Below are 17,306 nucleotides of genomic sequence, written 5' to 3'. Positions count from 1 at the left end.
GTCGCAAAGAGTCAGACATGGCTGAGAGACTGAACTGAACTGAACTGAACTGAGGTGTTATTTAAACCACTTGCTCTGAATATTTATACATTGTACTGCAAAAGTATCAATATGCTGGATTATGGGGTTGCATTAATTATGAGCAGTTACATAACAAATTGCTCTTGAATTTAATGGCTTGAAATATACCCTCCCCAGCATTTGTTAGTTGTATACTTAATGATGGCCACTCTGATTGGTGTGAGGTGATACTTCATTTTAGCTTTGGTTTGCATTCTCTAATAATTAGCGATGTTGAACATCTTTTCATATACCTGTTGACTGTCTTCTTTGAAGAAATGTCTATTTAGTTCTTCTGCCCACTTTTTAATTGGGTTGTTTTTGTTGCTGTTGTTGTTGTTGAGCTGCATGAAATGTTTGTATATTTTGGAAATTAAGCCCTAGTTAGTTGCATAGTTTGCAAATACTTTCTCTCATTTTATAGGTTGTCTTTTTACGTTGTTTATGGTTTCCTTTGCTGTGCAAAAGCTTGTAAGTTTGATTAGGTCCCATTTGTTTATTTTTGCTTTTATTTCTTTTGCCTTGGGAGAAGCCTCCATATAATAGATGAAAAAACTGAAGTTCAGAGAAGTTAATTTGCATGCTTAAGGCCACACAGCTAGTAAGTGAGGAGACTGAGTTTGAACTAATTCTGTCCAGTTCAAGATCCATTCTCGTGCCATTTCATGAGGCTGTCTGTAGCACTGGCTTCTTCTAAGTCCTTTACAACATCTATTCATAACCCTCATTCAGTCAGTCATTAAATCTAGTTGATCCTCCCTCTACCAGGTCTGATTATCTGTCCCCATTGCCACTGACACAAGCAAACACCTGATCACATACTGTGGCATATGAAATTTCCTTTTTTGACCTTCAGAGGCCAAATATATATATAGGCATATATGTATATAAATAATATTCCATTATTCTATAGTGCATGACCATGAAATCAGGTGATATGAGCTCAAAAGCACATAAAGTCCAAACATATGTCTTGGGTTATTTCCCAAGGAAGCCCAAGAGCCAGCTTGGGTTTCCCTCACTGGCAGACTGGTAGATTCACACAATGGGATCTATGTTGCAGATAAAAGCAATAATGTGCACCACACATAGCCTTGTGCGTACGAGGACTTGATCCTTAGCTCCTTCTGAAGGGGGCTTCTCAGCAGCAGCTGTCGGGGCCCATGGGAACACAGACTATGACCGATACAGTAGGATGACTTGCTCAGCAGCCATCCCCTGCATCTTCTGTGTGCCTGTCTGAACTCGGAGGCTGTGAAGGTAAAATCCACCTTCATCAGCCTCCTTCACTGGTGCTGAGGGGGATTAGAACACGTCATTTAGACGTGCTTGCAGGAGACTCAAATTAGAGTTACGTGGGGACGAGGGAGGGGCCCCTTGTTGCTACACTATGTTGTTGATGTGGGTCTGGCTGATGCAGAGCCAGCACTGAAAATGGCAACTCCTCAATCCCAGGGCCTGCAGACAGCAGCTGAGGTACCATCTGGGTGTTGCTCTGGGTGTCATTCCTGGGGGCCCAGCCTAGAGCCCACTCCACGATCAATTTCATAGGCACCCAATTTCCTGTTATCCTTTCCTGAATAATATAGCTGGAGCTGATTTCTCTATCTGATAGGTGTGTATGTATGGGTGGATGAGTGAGTGTGTTTTAAAGATTTCAAGGTGCAATCTCCTGACTTGTAAATATGCACGTGGACTAATTACTGGTTATGTTGCCTATGAAATGGTTGTATGAAATCCCTTCCCATAATGTGGAGAAGATTCATGAAAAATCATTTGCAAAGTGCCTTGCCATATAGCAGCTGCTCCATAACAGAAAAACTTTGTATAGTGTAAGAAGCATGGGTTTTGTGGAAATTGCATTCAAATCATGGTAACACTGCTTATCAGCTGTGTGACCACTTAAAACTTTCTGAGGCCCCGGCATATGTGGATGATAAGTATCTAGTAGCACAGGGCCCTTTTGTTTGTGTGCCAGTTTCAGTGAGGATTCAAGAGCTATTATAACACATGTAAAGATGCCCAGCACAGTCCTTGCCTGGTACATAGCAGCCTCTTCTCAAATGTGAATTTCCTTCTTTATCTTTTATTCCCTCAACTTCACAGTCATTTTTAATATATCTGCTGATAAACAGGATGGTTGGAAAGAAATCAATTAGGTAAACGGTTGGAAAGAATGCAGTTACACAACCAGCCATGTGCTCCCTAATAGGAAACTGATAATTTTTTTTCTCCATAATACAGGAAATAAGACTGTATCTGCCACTTCAGTGGGTGTGTCTGGGCACACTGGAGACTGTTCTGTGCACACCTCTTTCCTGCCCCCAACGGCCCTTTCTTCTGCTACCAGAGCTCTGCTTCAGAAGATAGGGCCGGGACTCTGGGCATCTGGGGACTGCCAAGTGAGATAGGAGCGGACTGAGGAAGAGAAGCCCTTTGGGCTCTGGGAAAGTGTCAGTAAGGTCGAAAGAGAGGAGGAAGGGCCAATGCTGGACACACAGGTGGGTCTGCTGGTTTGTCAAAAGAGTCGTCGGAGCCCCGGTGTGTGGGCAGGTGCAGAGCAGGCCCAGGAAGAGTAGAAACTAGAGCATTGCTGATGGAAAGTGTGCGGTGGGGGAGGGATAGGGGCTATTTTAGAATTATTCTTTAGCCTTTCTTGCTGTGAGATATGCTTCTTGACAAGAAGTATAACTAGTAGAATCCATTGAAAAGCATTTTGAAAAGTAGAGGCCATCAATAGACAATTATGTTGGGTCTTAACTAATATATACTCCTATAAGTGCTAGAGTTTTGTTTTTCTCTTGAATCCTTTCCAAAGGGTGTTGCTGTTGTTCAGTCGCTAAGTTGTATCCACTTCTTTACAACTCACTGGACTAGAGCACACCAAGCTCCTCTGTCTCCCACTATCCCCTGGAGTTTGCTCAAACTCATATCCACTGAGTTTGTAAAGCTATCTAACCATCTCATCCTCTGCCACCTTTTGCCTTCAATCTTTCCCAGCACCAAGGACTTTTCCAATGAGTCAGTTCTTCACATCAGGTGATCAAAGTGCTGGAAGCTTCAGCATCAGTCTTTCCAATGAAAGTTCCCAAAGCCTAGCAGCAGTGATTAGCTCACAGTGATTGACATGCAACCTGTAGCTCATTGTTAGTGGGCAGGGCATCCTGGGGGCAGACGTGGCCACTCAGCAAACATCAGTGGAGTGCCCACCATGTTCCCACCAGAGGCTGAAGATATACAGTTACATAAAATCCTCCCTTTTCCCAGCGAGCTGACATTCTAAAGGCAGAGACAAAGGCAGGGGTTCAGCTAACATTGAGTCCCTACTGTGTTCATGCTCCTACCAGGCTGTGGAGATATAACAACGAGTAAGATCTGGTCCTTGCTTTTAAAGGTCTTACAGGTTGCTGGGGTAGGGTGGAAGAAACTGTCAAGTGGACAGGTAGCTATAATCCGGTGCCCTTCAAGGCAGGGTGGGTAGAAGTTCAAGGGGCTAAGGAGGATCTGTTAGACCCTCTTGTCCAGAACGGAGGGGCCATGGAAAAGGGGGGCTGTCCAGAGTAGAGCACCGGGCTAAGACAGGGTGAGCAGCGCTTGTCCAGGTGATAGGGCGCAGGTAGTGTACAGGTGTGCTCCCATTGCTGAGGGTGGAGAGAGGCCATTCCAGGCAAAGAAAGCTGCGCTGCACAAGAAAGGGCTTGGAGGCCTGAGAGCACAAGCAAATTTGGTACTGCTGGAGGGTAAGGTACATGGTGTGACGGAGTGGCGGGAAGTGAGGTTTGAAGAAAGCTGGGACTGGCTCTTACTGAAACTTCTTTGTCCTGCTAAGTAAAGAACCTGAATTCTATCCTGAAAGCAATGTGGAACTGGAATAGATATTTTATCAAGTAAATTGAAACATTTATTGATCATTAAGTATGTGTGTATTCACTAATGGGTGAGCTTCTGGGAATCTGATGGTGTGTAAAACACACTTTGATCACATGGAGTTTATGATCCAATGTGAGACAGATTAAACAAATGGATCTTTTGTTTATAGGATAATTAAGGTCATATTTACATAATTAAATCAATTAAAAATCACTGAACACTACAGAGTCATCCAAAAGGTGCTGTACTTAGAAGCTCAGTCATGTCTGACTCTTTGCGAACCTATGGACTGCAGCCTGCCAGGCTTCTCTGTCTATGGAATTTTCCAGGCCAGAATACTGGAGTGGATTGACATTTGCTCCTCTAGAGGATCTTCCCGATCCAGGGATTGAACCTGTGTCTCCTGCATCTTCTGCACTGGCAGGCGGTTCTTTACCACTGAGCCACCTGGGAAGCAGAAGGCACAGAGGTGGGACACAGAAGGCACATATATGCTGGAGGGTTAATAGTTTTGCTTTGCTAAAACCATCAGGCATATCAGGCATGTGGAGTGTGACATAAGGCTGGGGGTTTTGGCTGCAGACCAGGAAGCCTGACCCTTGGGTGTATAAGCACTGACTAGACAGTCAGGGATCATGAGAGGATTGGGGACGGGGAGCAGTTAACATGCTGTGTTTTACGAAGAATTCCCTCCACACTTGGGAGTGGTAGGAGGGTAAGGCATAAGGCCACCAGTTCTGAGAATTTTGCTGTCACATGCCCCATATAATGCAAGGCTGAACCAGCTTGGTGGCAGTAAGAAGAGAGAGCAGAGTCTCCCTGCTATAGACAACACTAAGAAAAATGTCTTTTCTACCAGCAGTTCTCAAAGTGTGGCCCCTGGACTTCCGCCATGTCCTTTCAGAGAGTCCTCAAGGTTAAAGCCATTTTGTACTCTCATTCTCATGGTGCAGAGAGGACTCTTTCAGAGGTTACAAGACATGTGGAATTGCCATGTACTCAGTGCAAAAGGAGAATTCAGCTCTCTTCCATTAAGCCAGGTATTAGACTTGAAAAAAAATTTGGTCTTAGAAAATGTTGTGTTACAAAAATGCTCTTTATGCTAATGTATATGCTATTTCTAAGTAAATATATATTCAGATGTTTCTTAGAGTTAATCTCTACTGTGGTAAATATTGATAGATACAAGCCAATAATTCTTTGAGATCCTCAGTAAATTTTAAGAATATAAAGGGGTCATGAGACAAAAACTGTGAGATTTGCTGTTGTATACAAATCTTTGGGCCTGACTCTGTTTATCTGGGGTAAGTTCCTAGACTTTAAGTCCTGGACTAGACAAGGCAGAAATGATTTCCCACCTGACAGCTGAGGCTCAATAGGGTTAAGGGACCACAGGTAGGTCCACACCTTGCGTGAATAGAGTAACAGCTGAAGGCCTTGTGTTTGCGCCCGTGTCTTGGGCTTTTCCCATTGTTCTGAGTGCCTGAGAAGGGGCTGGCCTGCTGGAAGGAGCCCTGGAAGGGCCGGTCCTCACGCTGCAGCTAGCGCCCCAAGGCCTTGGGTTCGTGCCCGGCTGGCGTTTCCCAGCCTGTGCTCAGGGCTCCCTCTAGAGGCTGAAAGTAGATCCTACCCCACCATCCTTGCTTTATCTTTCTGCTGTTGCCTCTGAAATTGAAGTTCGTGGCTGCCCGGTGCGGTGGAGCAGAGACCAGAGATTGTGGAAAGGAGAAGCCACATTTTGCAGTGATGAAGCCACTGAACTGACGTGAAACTTGGGCAACTGGGGTCAGTTGATCTCTCTGCATTTCAATTACTAAGGAAAAATGGTCACTAAGATTCTTCCAGCTCTGCTGCTGCTGCTGCTAAGTCACTTCAGTCGTGTCCGACCCTGTGCGACCCCATAGACGGCAGCCCACTAGGTTCCTCAGTCCCTGGGATTCTCCAGGCAAGAACGCTGGAGTGGGTTGCCATTTCCTTCCAGCTCTAGCAGGCTTTTATTCTGTGGGCCAGTTATTCTTATGTCCCAGGCCAGTGAGAGAAGATGACAGGGAGAGGGCTTGGTTCACTGGGCTACTACCACTCAGGGTTATCCTTGCATTTATGGGTTTGACCCAACCTGAATCTGACTTCAGGATGGGTCTTTGTAATTACAGCTCTCAATGATTCTGTCCTTTAGCAAGTTCATTTTTGAAGCTCTTTGCTACAAATCATTCATTTATTAAACAAACAACAATAATCTGGCATGATTGAGATATATATCAGGCACTGGGCCAAGGGCCATATGTGTATGTTCTAACTTGAACCTGCTCAAACCCTCTGAAGTAAATGCTATTATTATTCCCTTTTACAGAGGAGGAAATTGAGGCACAGGAAACTTAAGTCGCTTGCCAAAATAAAAAAGCAACTGTGGCAGAACCAGAATTCAAAACCAAGCAGTCTGGCTCCATAACCATGACACTATACCTAGCCTTGATAATAAGAGTTTGCATTTTTTAGGGTTTGCGGTGTCCTTGGAGCTTTATGTACAATATCTCATTTAATACTCACAATTGTATAAAGGAATTCTATACAGTAGGTATCATCATCTCAGTTTTACAAGAAGGATACCTATTTTCAAGTTACCCAAATACTGAGCAAGAGAGCTGAGATTCCATTTCTGGGTCTTCAGAGGTTGTGTTGCTCAATTCAGAGCCATCTGTATGCCAGGAAAAGATGAGGAAAACCAAATGAGTCTTCAAGGAGCTTATATTATAGTCTCCTTGTGGAGTAATGATGGTTACAAACATTTACTGAACACTGTTCTAGACGTTTACACATTAAACTCATTTAATACCCACAATAATCCAATGAGGTAAATCTGATTATTATCCCATTTTACAGATGAGGAAATAAAGGCCCATGGGAGGGAGGGGTTAAATAAATTGCCAGAAGTCCCTCCCACATTTGATAAATATTCAGACCCAGGAAGCCTGGCTCCAGTACATTTTTAACCACTACATTGTCCAAAGAGCACATAGCTCCTACGGAGATGCAGAGGCTTCTGACCAGGGTTGAAGACAGCTGGGGGGAACAAACCCAGCTGCAGAGAGATCCCAGGAAGGAAAGGGTGGTGCCACTCCTGGGTTCTTTTCCTCTATAGGCCTGGCCTTCCAGATGCTTATGAGATCGCTACACTTGAAATCATGCCCTCTCCTCAAATCTAAGGACTAAAGCTAGAGTTTGACACATGCCCCCAAATCTTGCTAAACATCTCTTTCTTGTCAATGTCATCTTCCTTCTTTCACATCAGCAGAACCCAGCCTGGTAGATAATTTGCTGGTGCTCCAGGACCATGCTAAGAAAGATTCTAAGACAATGTCCTGTCCAGCATCAGCAAGAAAGAGTGATATGGTTAATGAAAACATTTCTGTTGTGGGACGGGGAAACGGACAGCCATATATTTGCTGCCTCTGAAGTGGGCTCTGTTTTAACAAGGGATTAAAGAACTGGGGCCTCAGTGCTGATGCTGATGTCCGTGGCTGAGAACATGGCTGTTCTTGGGGAGAGCAGGTAGGTGTTAAGTATTGGCCAGGCTTAAGAGAAAAAGGAATCTGGATAAGTGACATTAGCAGGGGTACTAAGGTGGGGTTGCCAAGCTAGGGAAAGATGGCAGGGCCTTGAGGAAAGATGAGGAGCCGATGATTTCCTGTTTGAAAACCATGGCAGAATAGCCTCAAGCCCCAGGATGGGATGAAGCAAGAAACAACCAGGCACACCACTGAGAATGTCTCCTAAGCTATGGGGTTCTCTCCTTAAGAAATGCAAAGTAATGGTCCGTTTCAACTGGTAGGATTTAATTCTGGGATAAATACCAATGGGGATCAAATCTTCCAGGATAAGTGGATAGAGGAAGAAGAGAAGAGGTTGGTTGGGACTTAAGTTGTGACTACAGTGCACATGATAAGTGAGCCTGAACACAGTGAGGGGACTTGAAATAAGGATGGAGCTGTGACTATCTCATGGAACCTGAGGGTGGGAATGGGCCTGCAACCTGGGAACCAAAGCATCATGTGAGGAATGTTGTCCCTTGTCTCTGCTTCTTTATGCTTGTGTACTTTGTTCTGTCCTCTTTCTGACAGCTGTCATGTGTGTGTGTGTGAATGTGTGTGTGTGCACACGTGCACACGCACACATGTATGTTTGTGTAGGCTTATACATCCAGGAGAGCAAAAGAAGAGAGCGCAGATGAATGAGTGGTAAATGGCTCAACAGATTCACTGAAGTTGAATTCTAAACTGGCAATGGGGAAAGCTGTGATTAAGTAAAATTCATATTTTACGGCAAGACAAGAACAATTTAAGAATGAGATTTTTCTCTGCCCATTTGGGCCTCCTGTCTCCCCTTTAGTGCGTGGAATGACTACCCACTCCAGTATTCTTGCCTGGAGAATTCCATGGACAGAGGAACCTGGTGGAGCCCTGCAGTCCCTGGGGTCGCAAAAAGTCAGACACGACTGATCAACTAACAGACACACGCACACACAAGTGAGTTTGCATTAACCAGACCTCCTTAGAAGATAACCTTCCTTGTTAATCCTGCAAGAGGTTACGGTGACCCACTCACTACTTGTTCATGGTGATCTGGAGTGTATAAGCTGTCAGTACATGATCTGATATGTAATTCTTTGTCTCAAAAATGTACATAACTATGATTTGGTCTCTAGCAGGCAGAGCAGACCTTAGAGCTTTCTGAAAGACTGTCTCCTAGAAATAATCCTCAGGGTGGCTTGAATAAAATTTCCCATTTCTTTCTTTTCTCTCTCTCTCTATTTTTTAAATTAGAGGATAATTACTTTACCATATTGTAATGGTTTTTGCCACACATCAACATGAATTCACGTTAGGTATGCACATGTCCCCTCCCTCTTGACACTTCTTTCTTAGATGGACTATTGATTACTTTTTTGTTGGCAGTTGAGAACCAACTTTATTTTCACTGCAGAATCTTGAAAAAGTTCAGGAATTTGCGGTACCTGGAATAACAAGAAATAGTGTAAAATAGATGTTACAGTGAGGATTTGTTGGCAGTTGTTTAAGAAAAGTTAGACCTGTAGGTGCTTCTAGAACTGTTACTTCCTTGATGACTGCTGCTACCTTCTCCAGCCAGAAGGTTACAGGTTTGTTTCCTGAAGAAGGGAAAGCATGGGGTCTTGGATGGAGTGACCCTAGGCCCAGGTGAAGATGGCAGCACCTTCAAAATGAAGTCTCTCACTCCGAGATCCTCACCCAGCTCCCCAGAAGCTGGTTGCCAGGCCTTTATGTCTATATCTAGTAACAGGAAGAACCTATTCTGGGAAGTACAACCTGCCCAAGTTGAAAGATATTAGTAGTTCGCCGTTAAGTAGGTGAAGCAATGGAGAAGGCAATGGCAATCCACTCCAGTACTCTTGCCTGGAAAATCCCATGGATGGAGGAGCCTGGTGGGCTACAGTTCATGGGGTCGCTAAGAGTTGGCATGACTGAGCAGCTTCACTTTCACTTTTCACTTTCATGCATTGGAGAAGGAAATGGCAACCCACTCCAGTGTTCTTGCCTGGAGAATCCCAGGGATGGGGGAGCCTGGTGGGCTGCCGTCTATGGGGTCACACAGAGTCGGACACGACTGAAGTGACTTAGCAGCAGCAGCAGCAGCAGCAGCAGCAGCAGGTGAAGCAAATCACTTTACAGTGAAGCCCTGGGTCAGCAGAAACCACACCCAGAACTTCCAATTCACTTTTTATTTCCAGAATCTCCCAATCTCTTTCTCTCCGTTGTGTGTGCACTGTCTTTCTCTCTTTAAAAATACAGAATAATTTGTGGCGGGGGGAGAAGGAAGGATTAATTGGGAGACGGGAACTGACATATACACACTACTACAGGGAACTTTAGTCAATATCTTGTAATAACCTATAAGGAAAAAAATCTGCAAAAAAATCTGTGTGTGTATATATATAGTGATTCAGTTATACCGTATCATATTCTTTTCCATTATGGTTTATCACAGGATATTGAATATAGTTCCCTGTGCTATAGGACCCTGTTGCTTATTCATCCTATATAATAGTTTGTATCTACTAGTCCCAAACTTCCAATCCATCCCTCCCCCTCTCCTTGGCAACCCCAAGTCTGTTCTCTATGTCTGTGAGTCTGTTTCTCTTTCATAGCTAAGTTTATTTTATTTTAGATTCTGTATATAAGTCATATCATGTTCTACCCCATTTATGTTTTTAACTGAAAAAATTGTTAAGGGAATTGTGCAACTTGCTCCATAGCCTTTCCTCTAGATGGAATTTTGCTGATTGCATCCTTGTGATATGACTGTGATGTTTCCCTGTATTGCCTGTTAAGTGGCAGCTAACTTTAAAGGCTTGATAAGTTTTCACATATGCAAAACAGATCACCAGTCTAGGTCTGATGCATGAGACAGGGTGCTCTGGGCTGGTGCACTGGGATGACCCTGAGGGATGGGATGGGGAGGGAGGTGGGAGGGGGGTTCAAGATGGGGAACACATGTACACCCGTGGCGGATTCATGCCAATGTATGGCAAAAACCACTACAATATTGTAAAGTAATTAGCCTCCAATTAAAATAAATAATTTTTAAAAAAGGCTTGGTAAGTTTCATTCAGGCTACTTCATTAATTATGTTGTGTAGTTCCATCATGGGGCATGTGATTTGTTTGTCTCGCTTCTTGTGATGTTAGCAGCCACTGGTGATCACTGAATAAACAGATCTATTAATTCATCTGGTGTTGCAGAATGGTGTGTTTTAATTCTGTTATTCATCCTCCTTTGTTATCTGGCTTACTCGAGCAGTTCTTATGCTGCTGTTTCTTCCACCGTTTTATTTGCCAAAGTTTTCTTTTGATTCCCTGGGAAAGCCTTCTAGAAGTACTGCCTCCTGAGTTCTTGCATGTTCATAACAGTGTGTTTGATGACTTTATATTTGAAGATCAGTTTAGCTATATTTTAAAATCTTGGCTCATAAGTTCTTTGAATATCCTAAATAAATTATTCCATTGATTTCTGGCATGAGGTATTGATGTTGAAACTCTAATGATAATCTGATTTTCTTTTTCTTATAAAATACTTGTTCTTTTTGTCTGACTGCACAAAGGATTTTGAAAAATTTTCTCAAATTCAGTAGTTTCAGAGTGGAGCTATTGAAGGCTGATTTTTTTCCAATTCATGCAGTGTATCTGTTCAATATGTGTGTGTGTCTTTAATTTAAAAATTAAAAAAGTTTAATTGAAGTATAGTTGATTTACAGTGTTGTGTTAATTTCAGGTGTACAGCAAAGTGCTTCAGTTATCTATATATATCATATACAATAAAAGTTATATACTATGTATAAATGTATAGTACGAAGGTGACAGTTGCTTAGTCGTGTCCAACTCTTTGCCACCCCATGAACTGTAGCCTGCCAGGCTCCTCTGTCCATGGAATTCTCCTGGCAAGAATACTGGAGTGGGTAGCCATTCCCTTCTCCAGGGATCTTCCCAACCAAGGGATCAAACCTGGGTCTCCCACATTGCAGGCAGATTCTTTACTGTCTGAGCCACCAGGGAAGCCCATATATAGCATATATATTATATATATACAATTTTCAGATTCTTTTCCATTATGGGTTATTACAAGATATTGACTGTGATTCCTTGTACTATATAATAGGTCCTTGTTGTTTCCAATATGTGATTTAAGGGTTTTTTTTTAAATTTCAAGTTTTTTTGTATTTTAGTTTTTAATAATTTTTTTGTCTCTTGGATGGCATCACTGACTTGATGGACGTGAGTTTGAGTGAACTCCGGGAGTTGGTGATGGACAGGGAGGCCTGGTGTGCTGCAATTTATGGGGTCGTAAAGAGTTGGACACAACTGAGCAACTGAACTGAACTGAACTGTCTCTTTCTTTTGTTTTCTTCTTCTGGGACTCATATATGTATATGGGATATTCTTTGCTCATTTTTTTTCTACTTGTTACTGTGTCTCAAGTCCTTTTAATCCCTTTTTCTTTCTTTTTTGACTTTAAAATCTTTTTCCATCTCTACTTCTCTCAAGGAACTTTTCATTTGGTTTGTTTATTCTTGTCCTTCTAGCTTAGCCTTTATTTCTGAAATGACTTTTATCTCCAATTCTCTTTTTGTATTATTTCTTTTCTCTTTTCAAATCTTCCTTTTCCTGAATCATCCTACTTTTTTCTTCTTTTGATTTATGTTGTCATTTATAGTTTCTATTATTTTTTCTTTCTTATTTTTTAAGCTCATCTTGAAATAATTGATCACAATTTTCTTCTGTTTTGTGGCATGTTTCTAGGTATTTTTATTTTCTCATCTGCGGTGATATTATTTTGCTTCTTATTCTCTTTTTTTCTTATAATAATGTTGTCAGTATTTGACTACACTCCTTCCCTGTGGCTTGTTTTTTTGTGAAGGGAGTTTCCCCTCTACGTTTGTTGCAGGGAAGAGCCAATTCTGACTCCATGATGGATCTGCTTCTTTCACTTTGTTGTTTTTCAGTTGCTAAGTTGTGTCTGACTCTTTGCAACCCCATAGACTGCAGTACGCCAGGCTTCTTAGACCTTCACTATCTCCCTGAGTTTGCTCAAATTCATGTTCATTGAGTCAATGATGCCGTCTAACCATCTCATCCTCTGTCGTACCCTTCTCCTCCTGCCTTCAATCTTCCCCAGCATCAGGGTCTTTGCAATGAATCAGTTCTTTGCATCAGGTGGCCAAAGTATTGGAGTTTCAGCTTCATCATCAGTCCTTCCAATGAATATCCACGGCTGATTTCCTTTAGGATTGACTGCTGTCATTTCCTTGCAGTCCAAGGGACTCTCAAGAGTCTTCTCCAACACCACAGTTCAAAAGCATCAGTTCTTCAGCACTCAGCCTTCTTTATGGTCCAACTCTCACATCCATACATGACTACTGGAAAAACCATAGGTTTGACTTTAACCTTTGTTTTTTGTTGCTTTTGTTATTATAATCGTATATAATGACCTGACTCAGGGAACCCGGCCCCTCTGCCTAACGAGATTAACATATCCTCTCCCTGAGGTTCGGCATTCCAGGAGATATTGGCAAGATAAAGGTCTTTACTTCCTCAACTCTGTCCTATAAAAAGAAACTGGCATCCAGACCCTGACAATATGGTTATTTTGAGACATTAGTCTGCCATCTTCTTGGTCAGCTGGCTTTCTAAATGAAATTGCATTCCTTGCCTCAACACCTCGTCCCTCAGTTAATTGGCCTGTCGTGCAGCAAGCAGGCTGAGCTTGGACTTGGTAATACTTTCAGGAGTTAATGGCAAGAAGGTTTTCTAGTTTCACAGTCTAAAGCACCCCCTTCTGTCGATTTCATGAAAGTGTTAATTGCTCAGTTGTGTCTGACTCTTTGCAAACCGATGGACTGTAGCCTGTCAGACTCCTCTCTCCATGAAATTCTCTAGGCAAGAATACTGGAGTGGGTTGCCATTCCCTTCTTCAGGGGATCTTCCTGACCCAGGGATTGAACCAGTTTCCCCCATATTGCAGGTAGATATATGACCTATGTTCTGAGCTCCTCTTCCCTGATCCCCTTCCCATCCTTTATTTTGTTTTCTGTATTTTTTATTTTTATTTTTTCTTTTCCCACTCTCTATTTTGATATCACCTTTTCTCTGCCTTTTCCTCGTCTTATTCAGCTTGGATGACACTCCCAGCATTTTCTCTTCAGGGTGGGGCTTTGTCCTGGAAGAGTGCTTGGCTTGTTAGCTTTGGAAGAGTTCATAGGGCCCAGACTCCTGGACTCTTGGACCCCTGGCCCCCTCCAGCATAATCAGATCTTCCCATAGGCTCCTATACCCATGGTTATTAGCACCTTCTCTGAATTAGGCCCCAGCTTTGCCTCCATTCTCCAAATGGCCCACTGTATGGTTGGGTCATTCAAGATGGTCACTCTCTGTACATCCCCTGTCCACCCAGGGACTGCTTCACATACACCCTATGCACATGGCTGATCTTTCTACATACTTGCCCCAGGTCCTAGCTAGTGAAGGTTCTTATCAAAGGGGCAATGAGGGATGTACCCCTCTACTGGTTTCCCTGGTAATAAATAAGCCCACCTGATTTTAATTTCCCTGAAACTGGTAATCTCCCCTTCTACCTGGGAGCAAAGACTGTCATCATATCCCACCCACTTTGCGACACATATGGTGGGGTGTTGCTTCAGGACCTTGCTTCAGACACATAAGCTCTCTCATCTATTAAATCACTGATGCCTCTGTCATTGACTCTGGATTCTTTCTTTGGTCTTGAAGTTAGACAAGCACAAGCCTTGTAGGATTGGTTGGAAGCCCAATACCCATGGAACTTTCCAGTAGGTGAACTTTCTTTGGTGGTTGGGAGAGGGTCCTCCAAATCTCATGGGCATCCGAAGCCCCTTTATCTTTCCTCTTCCTCCTACTGTAGTCTCTAGTATCAGGTTGGTCATGCAGTTATTGGCAGCCAGTCCCTACTCACTCAGATTTTGCAGTTCAGGAATTCACTGTTTGGAATACACTCTAATACCAGGGTTGGTAGTATGTGTTGTCCATGGGTTTTGCCAACCTAGTGGCTGTGACTGTTTTAGTGGTGGGATTCAATCAGATTCAAAAACGGCTCCACCATCTGGTTGTACAACATGGTAAATTTACTAAAAGTCATTGAATTATACACTGAAAATGGGTAAATTGTATTGAGGCAGAAGGTAGATCCCCCTACCCCCACCAGGGTAAAGCAATTGGAGATTCATTCCCTGTGGACTAAAACGCCAAGATGAGAAGAGCAAGACAATTAAGGAAGGAGGCTGGGCCCTGCCCAGACCACACATTTCTTATTCTTGAAGTCAGGAAATGCCCTCACCACAACATGCATAGAAATGCTCCTCGGAGGTCAAAGGGGAGTGATGTCGAGAAATTCTCTAAACATATGCCTCTTTGGTAGAATCTATCATTCACCCTCCTTTCTTCAATTTAAATCTGAACTTGGCAATAAGGAGGTCATGATCTGAGCCACAGTCAGCTCCCAGTCTTGTTTTTGCTGACTGTATAGAGCTTCTCCATCTTTGGCTGCAAAGCATATAATCAATCTGGTTTTGGTGTTGACCATCTGGTGATGTCCATGTGTAGAGTCTTCTCTTGTGTTGTTGAAAGAGGGTGTTTGCTATGACCAGTGCATTCTCTTGGCAAAACTCTATTAGCCTTTGCCCTGCTTCATTCCATACTCCAAGGCCAAATTTGCTTGTTACCACAGGTGTTTCTTGACTTCCTACTTTTGCATTCCAGTACCCTATAATGAAAAGGACATCTTTTTTGGGTGTTAGTTCTAAAAGGTATTGTAGGTCTTCCTAGAACCGTTTAACTTCAGCTTCTTCAGTGTTACTGGTTGGGGCATAGGCTTGGATTACCGTGATATTGAATGGTTTGCCTTGGAAACGAACAGATATCATTCTGTCGTTTTTGAGATCGCACTCAAGTACTGCATTTTGGACTCTTTTGTTGACCATGATGGCTACTCCATTTCTTCTAAGGGATTCCTGCCCTCAGTAATAGATATAATGGTCATCTGAGTTAAATTCACTCATTCCAGTTCATTTTAGTTCGCTGATTCCTAGAATGTCAATGTTCACTCTTGCCATCTCCTGTTTGACCACTTCCAATTTGCCTTGATTCATGGACCTAACATTCCAGGTTCCTATGATATTGCTCTTTACAGCATCGGACCTTGCTTCTATCACCAGTCACATCCACAACAGGGTATTGTTTTTGCTTTGGCTCCATCCCTTCATTCTTTCTGGAGTTATTTCTCCACTGATCTCCAGTAGCATATTGGGCACCTACTGACCTGGGGAGTTCCTCTTTCAGTATCCTATCATTTTGCCTTTTCATACTGTTCATGGGGTTCTCAAGTCAAGAATACTGAAGTGGTTTGCCATTCCCTTCTCCAGTGGACCACATTCTGTCAGACCTCTCCACCATGACCCCTCCATCTTGGGTGGCCCCACATGGCATGGCTTAGTTTCATCAAGTTAGACAAGGCTGTGGTCCGTGTGATCAGTTGGCTAGTTTTCTGTGAGTATGGTTTCAGCGTGTCTGCCCTCTGATGCCCTCTCGCAACCACTACCATCTTACTTGGGTTTCTTTTACCTTGTATGTGGGGTATCTCTTCATGGCTGCTCCAGCAAAGCACAGCCGCTGCTCCTTATCTTGGACGAGTCGCCCCTCCTGACCTTAAACATGGAGTAGCTTCTCTCAGCCCTCCTGCCCCCACGCAGCCACCGTTCCTTGGACGTGGCGTTGCTCCTCTTGGCCACCGCCCATGACCTCTGTCTTGGGATAGCTCCTCTCAGCCACTCCTGTGCTGTCGCAACCTGGCACTCTCAGGTGCAGCCCCTTATTGCCAAAGTCAGACTTAAATTGAAGAAAGTAGTGAAAACCACTAGACCATTCAGTTATGACCTTAATCAAATCCCTTATGATTATACAGTGGAAGTGAGAAATTGATTTAAGGGACTAGATCTGATAGACAAAGTGAACTATGGACGGAAGTTCATGACATTTTACAGGAGACAGGGATCAAGACAATCCCCATGGAAAAGAAATGGAAAAAGGCAAAATGGCTGTCTGAGGAGGCCTTACTAATAGCTGTGAAAAGAAGAGAAGAAAAAAGCAAAGGAGAAAAGGAGAGATATAAACATCTGAATGCAGAGTTCCAAAGAATAGCAAGGAGAGATAAGAAAGACTTCCTCAGCAATCAATGCAAAGAAATAGAGGCAAAGAACAGAATGGGAAAGACTAGAGATCTCTTCAAGAAAATTAGAGATACCAAGGGAACATTTCATGCAAAGGTGGGCTCGATAAAGGACAGAAATGGTATGGACCTAATAGAAGCAGAAGATATTAAGAAGAGGTGGTAAGAATACATGGAAGAACTGTACAAAAACAGTCTTCACGATTCAGATAATCACAATGGTGTGATCACTCATCTAGAGCCAGACATCCTGGAATGTGAAGTCAAGTGGGCCTTAGAAAGCATGACTACGAACAAAGCTACTGGAGGTGATGGAATTCCAGTTGAGCTATTTCAAATCCTGAAAGATGATGCTGTGAAAGTGCTGCACTCAATATGCCAGCAAATTTGGAAAACTCAGCAGTGGCCACAGGACTGGAAAAGGTCAGTTTTCATTCCAATCCCAAAGAAAGGCAATGCCAAAGAATGCTCAAACTACCGCACAATTGCACTCATCGCACGCGCTAATAAAGTAATGCTCAAAATTCTCCAAGCCAGGCTTCAGCAATATGTGAACTGTGAACTTCCAGATGTTCAAGCTGGTTTTAGAAA

The sequence above is a fragment of the Budorcas taxicolor genome, chromosome 3, assembly GCF_023091745.1.
Source record: "Budorcas taxicolor isolate Tak-1 chromosome 3, Takin1.1, whole genome shotgun sequence".
NCBI classification, from domain to species: Eukaryota; Metazoa; Chordata; class Mammalia; order Artiodactyla; family Bovidae; genus Budorcas; species Budorcas taxicolor.
The sequence above is the reverse complement of the archived record's forward strand: the minus strand, read 5'-3'. Positions refer to the sequence as shown.